Below are 7,041 nucleotides of genomic sequence, written 5' to 3' on the forward strand. Positions count from 1 at the left end.
CAAGTGCCTCCTTTAATATGCGACATTAATAACAAAACTGCTAGAGCACATAATGTCTACCTTTGTGATATCCACACATGTAAGAGTACTCTAAAATGAAGATCTCATTTAAAAGAAAAACTTCTGACTTGAACTGTTTTCCAAAATAGAAACGTACAGAACTAGCTTTTTTCTTTGGCATTGATTTGCTTTACATCTGCCATCCTGGTTAACCAAATACCTGAAATGCACACTCTGTTGCTTTTTCTGACGCCTGTTCTCTCTCCCTCCCTAGTCTATCACCGTGCAACATGACAAATGCTTGATATTCTTCCTCGGGTTAACTTTTCTGCCTGAAAACTACACGACGTGCTCCAGTGTTACAAGACTCCATCTGCAGAGCCACCTGCATGTCGGCGACATCTTCCTTTCTCTCTTCTCCCAGACGTTAATTTCTCAACTTCAGCTTCTGAATGATTGTGCAGTATGTTCCCTTTTCCATCCATGCAGGCTTCCCTGGCTTTCTATAAACACCAGGAGGAGATGAGTTCCTTTATGTCTTCAAATCTGCACGCATAGAAAGGTCAGTTCTCGGTAATAAACACAGCTTGTGTAATGAAGGATTTCCCCTACTGGGAAAAGCAGCTGATAAAACCATCTTTTGCTGAGAATGGTAGAGAAGTAAGATCTGGCATTTGTCTTTTCTTAATAGTTCAGTCTTTGACATTCAGCGTATTTTTGGAGCCTCTCTAGGATTAGGTTGAGATTATCCACAATTATTTGCTAACTTTAGAGAAAAGCAAGCATTATGTTCATGTTATTAATTATCCATTCTAAGCTGTACTTCAGGAATCTCTCCCCATAAATTCAACCTCTACAAAAAATGCTTGTGAGTATAGTATAAAAGTATAAACGGGAAAGAGAAAAGATGTGTTAACAGCAACTGACATGTGCTAATGTGGGTTGAATTAGGGGAAGATCAAATCCTTACTGCCCTCCAACACTTCCCCACCTATAGACAGAATTCTACATCCAAAAACTTATTTAGTTTAAATGATTTTTCCTAACCTGGGAAACTGATCCTCTGGTATCCTAGAGCTCTTTTGAGAACAAAATGTTCTTTATACTCTAGATGTTTGTCTAAAGCAGACACACCGCATCAAATAGCATGGTTCTTTGTCTTATGATTGTTCTCACGTCAGCTCAGCACATTGACACTTTCTTCAGGTTAAACAGAAACACTGTTGGTAGGAAAAACACATCCTTGATTATATGTGTTCCTTAGACAAAGTCATGTAAAATTTGAGGTCAAGGTAAGAGAGTTTTAAGACACTGTCAGTGGAGAAAATACTGGAAACACTTAATTCTAGGCCTCAGTAACTGAATTTGGCCTTCAGAAAGCCTCTAGCAAATTGGTATGATTTGGGAGACTGAGGAAAAACCTCCTGGGTTTCTCCTAAGCTTCCCAATGGCCATGGGTTTAACAAACTAATGAGCTACAGCCTCCAGTTAAAACAGAAGGATTGACCCACAATTGATGCTTTTCTCAAACACCTGGGAAGCCAGTATGATGGTACATGGAAGAAAACAAAAGAATAGGAGAGTAAAGACCCCAGGTGACTATGGGGGAGGGCAGTATGAGATGCTTGGGGCAGAGAAACTCCTGGAACAAATATTTGGAACAAAAGAGTTGAAATAAGGTACGGAAATGGTAAAAAGGAGATATGTGGTATCATTGGAGAAACAGTAAACATTGTCGTATACACATAAAATCACTTTTTCTCCTCATCAATTCATTATACAATATGATTGCAGCGCTCTCTCTCTCTCTCTCTCTCTCTCTCTCTCTCTCTCTCTCTCTCCTCTCCTCTCCTCTCCTCTCTTCTCCTCTCCTCTTCTCCTGGTCATACCCTCCCATCCTTTTCCCATATTCCCCCAACTTCACCTCAGAAAAGAGGAGCCTTCCCCCAACCAACCCACCCCAACACATCAAGTCACATCAGGCCTAAGTGTAAAATCTTCCACAGAGCACAGACAAGGCAGCCAAGCTAAGGAAAAGTGATCCAAAAGCAGGCAACTGTGTCCATGTCTGAGACAGCCCCAGCTCCAATTGCTAACAGACCTATATGAAGACCAAGCTGCCCATCAGCTACATATGTATAGGGGCCTAGGTTCAGTCCATGCATGCTCTTTGGTGATTCAGTCTCTGGGAGCCTCCATAGGCCTAGGTTAGTTGACTCTGTTGGTCTTCTTCTAGAATTCTTGTTCCCTCCAGTTCCCTCAACCCTTCCTCCAACTCTTCCTCAAGAATCCCCAAGCTCCTCACATGTGTGGATCTCAACATCTGTTTTGGCCTGCTGCTGGATGGAGCCCTTCTAAGAACAACTATGTTAGGTTACTGTCTGCAAGCATATTAATATCATTAATATCGTCAAGGGCTCTCTCTCTCTCATGGAGCGGGTCTCAAGTTGGGCCAGGCATTGGTTGGCCGTTCCCTCAATCTCTGTTCCATCTTTATGCCTGCACATTTGCAGGCTCAGTAACTTTTGGGTCAAAGGTTTTGTGGGTGGGTTGGTGTCTCCATCCCTCCACTGGAAGCCCTGTCTGGCTATAGGAAGTAGCCACTTCAGTCTCCTTATCTCCTGCTGCTAGGAGTCTTAGCTAGAGTCACCCCCATATCCTCCTACAATCCTACTCTGTCACGGGTCTCCAGTTTGTCCCAGAGATGTCATAGACAGCACCTAATCAACTTACTAGGAGACCCACATGAAGATCAAGCTGCCCGTTATATATGTGAAGGAGGCATAGGTCCATTCCATACATGGTTGTTGGTTGGTGTTTCAGTCTCTGCAAGACTCCTTGGTCCCAGGTGAATTGGCTCTGTTGGTCTTCTTGTGGAGGTCCTATTCCTTCCAGGCCCTTCTATCCTTCTTACCACTCATCCACAAGGCTCTCTGCACTCTGCCCAATGTTTGGTTATAAGTCTCAGCATCTGTTTCAATCTATTGCTAGGTGGGGCCTCTCAGAGGACACCTATGCTAGTCTCCCGTATGCAAGCATAGCAGAGTGTCATTAATAGCGTCAGGTTTGGCTCTCTTGCATGGTGTGGCCAGGCATTGTTGGACATTCTCTCAAACTCTGCTCTATCTTTATCCCTGCACATCTTGGAGGCAGGGTAAATTTTGGGTCAAAGTTTCTGTGGATGGGTTGGTGTTCCCTTCCCTCTTCTAGAAGTCCTGTCTGGTTAGAGGGTGGCCTCTTTGATCTCCATGTTCACCACTTAGTAGGAGTCCCAGCTAGAGTTGCCCCCGTATCCTCCCAGGAGCTTACCCTATCTCAAGTTTCCAGCCTGTCTCATGATGTGCCAGGCCATGGTGTCTCTTATCTCTGCAAGACGTCCATCCTCCTTCTCCCTCTTCTCCCAACCTCAGATCCCTACACTCATTACCCTTGGCACTGCCTCTCCTAACCTGCTTCCTCTCTTCAAGCACTTCCACTGTCTATTCTATTATCCCTTTCCAGTGAGATGCATACATCCTCCTTTGGGCTCTCCTTGTTAATTAGCTTCTTTGGGTCTGTGAATTGTAGCATGGTTATGCTGTACTTTAAGGCTAATATCCACTTATACGTGAGTACATACCATGTATGTCATTCTGGGTCTGGGTTACCACATTTAGGATGGCCTTTTCTAGTTCCATCCATTTACCTGCAAATTTCAAGATTTCCTTGTTTTAATAGCTGAGTAGTATTCCATTGTAAGGCGTGGCCACACCCGATAATGGCGGCGACCTGAGACGGCAACTGTTACTGCTCCCGCACATGCGCAGACATAAGCCCTCTCAATGCACCCCTCCCAAACAGGGGTATGCAAATGAAGCACTCCAACACAGCCTCTCGGCTGCGGGCATGCTAATGGGGCATGCTAATGAGGCATCCAAATGTAACCAATGAGACATTGACATGCCACCTCCAGACAGTATTTAAACAGCATGCTCGCAGGCATTCGGGGTCTTTCACTTCAGCTTCAAAGGATGCTCCCAATAAAGCGTGATTGAGAAGGATCCTGGTGTCTGCGTTGTTCCTGCCGGCGAGAGGACGCAACATTCCATTGTGTAATGTACCACAATTTCTTTATCCATTCTGCAGTTGAGGGACATCTGAGGTGTTTCTAGATTCTGGTTACTACAAATAAAGCTGGTATGAACATAGATGAGCAAATGTCCTTATTGTATGGCAGAGCATCTTTTGGGTATATGCCCAGGAATAGTATAGCTGGGTATTGAAGTAGCATTATTTCCAATTTTCTAAGAAACCTCCAGAATGATTTCCAAAGTGGCTGTCCAAGTTTGCACTCTGACCAGCAATGGAGAAGTGTTCCCCTTTCCCCCACATCTTCGCCAGCATGTGCTGTCACTTGAATTTCTGATCTTAGTCATTTTGATAGGTATAAGGTGGCATCTCAGAGTCCTTCTAATTTGCATTTCTCTGATGACTAAAGAAGCTGAACATTTCTTTAACCATTTCTCAACCATTCAAGATTCCTCGGTTGAAAATTCTCTGTTTAGCTCTGTCTGCCATTTTTTAATTGGATTATTTGGTTTGATGGTGTTTAATATGTTCAGTTCTTCATATATTTTGGATATTAGCTCTGTCAGATGTAGAGTTGGTTATGATATTTTCCCATTCTGTTGGCTGCTGTTTTGTCCTACTGACAGTGTCCTTTGCCTTGTAGACACTTTTCAGTTTCATGAGGTCCCACTTATTAATTGTTGATCTTAGAGCCTGAGCTATTGGTGTTCTGTTCAGAAAGTTGTTTCCTGCACCAATGTGCTCAAGGCTACTCCTCACTTTCTTATCTATTAGATTTAGTGTGTCCATTTATATTGAGGTCTTTGACCCACTTGGACTTGAGTTCTGTCCAGGATGGTAAATATAAACCTACTTGCATTCTTCTACATGCAGATATCCAGTTCAACCAGCACAATGCAACTTTTTGAAATTTTCCCATTTTTATCACTATCTGAATGCTAGTTTTCTTTATTATTTTAATTTTATTAATATTTTGTAATTAATATTCCTCCAAAGGAAAATAATTATTCCCTACTAATTTCACCACAATGAAGCCCTTAAGTTCTGTCTCCTTCCCATGACTAGAGAACAGGGAAGCAGCAGCAGAAAAATCAACAAGCCTTTGGGAGAATCTGTTGTATGTCCAGCAGGGAGCTTGAAGCTTTACCTAGATTATTTTAGCTAATCCTGGAAAGTGTAAGATAAATATTTTTATACTCACTTTGGAGAAAAAAAATGACAAAGTAATGTCCCCAAGGATCACATGACTAATGAGTATTGAAGTCAATATACTTCTGTTTAATATAATGAAGTTCTAGAATATTCCATTTGAAAATGTTTGTGGTGCTTCCAAAAACTTAAAAAACAGAATCTATACAGGAAAGCGGCAAGTAGAAATGAGATAAGACTGATTTCTGACCCACAAAGGGCTGTTAACTTTAGCTATAAATTAAACATTTTATATGTCTAATATAAGACTTCTGAAGAGTATGTATTCATCCGACTTTCATTTGTTATAATTACTTTAAGACGATATGCTACACACACACACACACACACACACACACACACACACACACACCTTCATACAACTTGGCTACAAAACAAATAAGGAAAATAGGGTTTGGGGGGGTTGTATTGAGTTTTTTGGTTTGGGTGGTTGGTTGGTTTGGTTTGGTCTGGTTCATTTTCAATATACGGCTTCTCTGTGTAGACTTGGCTGTTCTGGACTCACTTTGTAGACTAGGCTGGTTTTGAACTCACAAAGACCTGCATGCCTCTCCCTCCCTGAGTGCTGAGATTAATGGCTTGCAACACCACACCCGGTGGAAGATAGCTATAATAGAGATATTGAGAGGAAACTTAAAATCAGTACACAACACAAGTAGACATCAACTTCTCAGAACAAAGGAGATTTATGACTCCAGAGGGGCAAGCAGTGGGGGTAGGGCATGGGAAACTGCCTCTGGATTGGGCAAAGGCACACAGCAAGCAGCAGGTGTTTTTGCAGGAGTGGGTTTTTAAGGAGAAAAAGGGGGAGTCTTGCTAGAGTGAGTTGGTGAGTCCTGATTGGACAGGTTAGCTAGTGTCCTCAGGTAATGAATTTGATTGCTGGACCTTGGTGCTTAGTCTCAGGGATGGTCAGTGACCAAATGAGTGAAGAGACTTTGAGGACGAGCTTTAGGAATGTAATCTAATGGTTAGAAAGGAAGAGGGACCAGAGTACGTGTGAAAGTCAGACCTTACTCTCCACTCAACTGTGGAGAATGCCCTGTCCATTGGCTAGATCTGGGTAGGAGTTTGAAGTTTACAGCCTGTATTGTCTGGTGCCTCATATTTGAACACATCCCCTGAATGGGGAGACCTGGTGGCACTCAGAGGAAGGATAGCAGGCTACCAAGAAGAGACTTGATACCCTATGAGCATATACAGGGGGAGTAAGTCCCCCTCAGCCACAGTCATAGGAGAAGGGAGTAAGGGGAAAATGGGAGGGAGGGAGGCATGGGAGGATAGGGAGGGGATAACCATTGAGATGTAATATGAATAAATTAATAAAATAAAATTTAAAAAAAAAAAAGAAAAGAAAGGAAGAGGGAAGGGAGTTAGGCAAGACCTGACTACAGTGCTTCGGTCTGTTAGAGAACCCTTGAGATGGTATGCTTTCCAAAAGGAAAATAGTTTAAGGAAATAGAAAAAACAAGGAGATGTGTCACAGTATATATAGGTAAATAGTCTGAGGAGGTGCACCATAAAGCAATCCTGAAAGATTCTCAGGGTAGGAGAAATCCTGTCTTAATTTGCTTTTTATTACTATCTTAAAATACCATGGCCCAAAGAAAGGAAAAGGAATGGTTTATTTGGCTCATTCCAATCACAGTCTATCCTGAAGGGAAGTCAGGGCAGGAAATCAAACAGGAACCTAAAGACAGGAAATGAGGCAGAAGTCATGGAGGCACTGTGCTTACCAGCTTGCTCTCTATGACCTGCTCAGCC

The sequence above is a fragment of the Acomys minous genome (genome assembly GCF_964271855.1).
Source record: "Acomys minous genome assembly, chromosome: 11".
NCBI lineage: Eukaryota > Metazoa > Chordata > Mammalia > Rodentia > Muridae > Acomys > Acomys minous.